Below are 3,473 nucleotides of genomic sequence, written 5' to 3'. Positions count from 1 at the left end.
GGAATTATATGACAATATATGATTATCATTATCATGACATTGGTGTAGGAAATGTCTGATAATTCCATGGAATCTCAGATGCAAACACATTTTACATTTATAAAATGTAAAATTAGGTTGTCTGGAATTATTATGAATATTGATTGTGATTTATATTCACTGTAAGATTAACAATAGAAATTTTAATGTTGGCCTATGCCACTTTTGGCCCCGTCCAATCAGAAAAATGTATTTTGATGACGTCATGGAAAATATAAAAAGTTTTCCACAGTTCTTTTGTCCCAAACCTCCTTAAACATTTCAAAATTAATTTGTAATTTCACTGTTCCCTGGTATTACAATGAAAACTGACATCGTCCAATCAGAAAACAGTACAAAAATGACGTCACATAGATTTGAAAATGCTTTTATTGAATTTTACGGGTATGAAAACCTCTAGATAAGTCTTGTATTCGCTCAGATTAGCTTCTGTAATGAGTAATTAATTTTGGCACACTTTGACTTCAATCTGGCCCACTGTGCAGCGGTGGCCTACAGAACGGTTGCATCGGTCGGTTAAGCGGATACAAACAAAAAATATAGGGAGGCCAAGCTATCTATATTCTTTGATACAAATCAAAACGAATTCTGGGGCGGGTGCGTGAGAGTCCACACCATCTCAGCCCCACTATGGTTGGGATTGGGGTCCGAAAATTGTGTGGACCTCAAGGTGCCGGCGGAAATTGCACTCTCAGACTCTACTTTGAAATAACTTTGTTCATCATATAGGCCTATCATCAACAATACAATACAACAATTATTTTTTTAATACAATTTAAGTGGTGCCTCTATAATATAGGCGTGGGCCTATATATATACCGGTATATAACTAGAAATTGCAAGTGAAGTGCTGCGAAGTACAACTGCATTATAAATGTTCTTCGAACAAAATTATTTATGCGAGTCAAGTGAAAATAATGAATAATAAAAATATAACAAATAATATGAGACACGACCCATTGTCTATAATTAGAATACTTCTCATTGGGTAACAATGTCGTAATTTTTCATTTTTGTCAAAAAGTGTCTATAGTGGTGAATTATGGTTTAGGTTTTTTTAAATAAAGTTTCAAAAATGTATGTGGAGAATGTAGTTGATTACCAAAGGTTACAATTTTTATTTTGAAGACTGCATGGTCTAGGAAGTGTACATTTTTTTATCGCCGTGGCTAGAGATACGGTACCGTATTTCTACTTCAATTTGCTAAAGGTACGGTAAATGGCATTACGTCACCATCACCCAATGAAGTGCCAGAATGTGTGTGACGTCATTTTTCAAGACTAGCATTATTGCAGATCACCCGCAATGAGCGGTGAAACGAGAATGATGTACAGTTGGGAAACTAGAACATCAAAAAGTGTAATATTGTTTGACTTAGTACTGTTATCGATAAATAGGCTTATGGTTCCATTTAGTAAAGAGTTTCATTTAGCTAGGCCTATTATGTATAACCATTATCAAACAAGGACTGATTCCACCAAACTCTTGGCATGCCTCTAGGCCTTGCTTAAATTCTTCGCTTGGCGAAAAATATAAGCAAGCCTGCTCGGCCTTGCTTGGATTCTGCTTTTCACGGCAGCTGCTCTGATGACATTGATCTGAGTGGCATAGGCCTATATCAGTCATAAACTTAGCCTAGTTCCTCCGTCATCATACCGTCTGAACTTCATAATCCCTACATCCCAAGGTTTAGTCCAAGAAGTTCGAAATAATACCAAGTACGCTTTACAATCCCACCAAAATATTCATACAATTTGAATGCATGTAGGGCTAGACTTCGTCACTGTTATGGTACAGAATCTAGGCCTAGATCGAGAGAATAAGTTTCCCCTTTGTGATTACAATTGAGTCAAATTTTTCCAATAATTTTGATGCAGACCTTAATACTGTCATAGAAAAATAGGCGTACCACTCAATAATAAAGTCATGTCATTATATAGCCTTATCAAGCAAGGCATCATCCTCAGGACTTAGGCCAAGGCACATGATACACACACTACTGCTAGTCTTTGGTAATCTATTTATATGACAACACTTGCAATAAAAAAATGAATATACTGTAAACAAGAGAATAGTAAAGTCAAACAATATTGTACTTCGATGTTCTAATTTCCCAGTACTGGACAATGACCGTTCTCCTTTCACCGCTCATTTTGCGGGTGATATGCAATAATGCCAGTCTTTAAAAATGACGTCACGTACATTCTGGCATCTCATTGGGTGATGGTGACGTAATGCCATTTACCGTACCTTTAGCAAAACGAAGTAGAAATACGGCGTTTTTCTATGGGGCAAGTTTCCAAGGGCGGGTTTTCTAGGGGCGAGTTGACTGCCAAAGAGTGTTGCCAAAGTGCGAGCCAGCGTGTTATTTGATCACAAGTGCGAGACATCGCAAATGTGAGCCGGCCAGCGAGCCATGACATCACGACAATAGATACGAGACGTTGCTCGAGTTGTGCGAGGTATCGGCTGCAGTGTGACCACTGCTTGGGTATTCCCCAAGATCTTGGGTATTTTGACTTGGTCATGGGTTCTTGGGTATTCCGTTCAAATCCTTGGGTAATTTATTTTTACTAAGACAATTAAATTTTTGTCATAGAGGAAGAATTAAGAAGTAACAAAGTATATTTCAATCCATTCAAGTAAGCAAAAATCAAAGAAGTGCACATAACATTGTTAATTGACTGTTAATTGCTATAAGCATGGGTTCAGAATTGTTTATTTGTGATTTGCGTTGCCATTGATCATACCTAATTAATGCATTACATATTAAAACTTGATCACTGATCTACTGATAACACTGGTCGGCTGAGGGCGTATTTTTCTATCCGTATTATTACCTCATGAATATTCATTTTAATAATTAACACAAACAATTACAATAAAAAATGGTTTATAAATTGAACTAAAAGGGAAACTATACATGCGAAAAACACGGTTTTTTCAAATTTTAATGCATTTTCAGGAAGCTTGGGTAATTTTGGGCAATTTTTGCTAAATCTTGGGTAATTTCGACCCAGTCATTGGGTATATCAAAAATTGTGAGTGGTCACGCTGATCGGCTGAGATTTGTGGAGTACAATTCAAAAAACAACCATAGGTCTAATAATAATGAATTATTGTGATCTTAAATAGACAATGTTAGCTATCAAGGAGCGACGTTGTTTTTCATTGGACCTTCGTCCATTCAAGGCTAGGCCTATACTATCCTAGCTAGTCTAGGGTAGGATAAGGCTAGCGCGACATGCGGACGTTGGTACGAGTAGGTTAGTCTACAAACGTCGCCTAAAGTAATTGATTTTACCCGGCAGAACGAAAGAAGGAAACGCCACTTTTCAGTCGTCTTAGGCCCTTGTTTTTTGACAAACAATGACCTTTCAGAGGTCAAATTGCTGTCAAGAATATGAATTGGCTGCTTCGCAGCAATTATATA

This window comes from Anneissia japonica, unplaced genomic scaffold (genome assembly GCF_011630105.1).
Source record: "Anneissia japonica isolate Jap-2015-1 unplaced genomic scaffold, ASM1163010v1 scaffold38271_len224072_cov190, whole genome shotgun sequence".
In the NCBI taxonomy this organism is placed as follows: domain Eukaryota; kingdom Metazoa; phylum Echinodermata; class Crinoidea; order Comatulida; family Comatulidae; genus Anneissia; species Anneissia japonica.
This window is presented reverse-complemented; position numbering follows the sequence as displayed.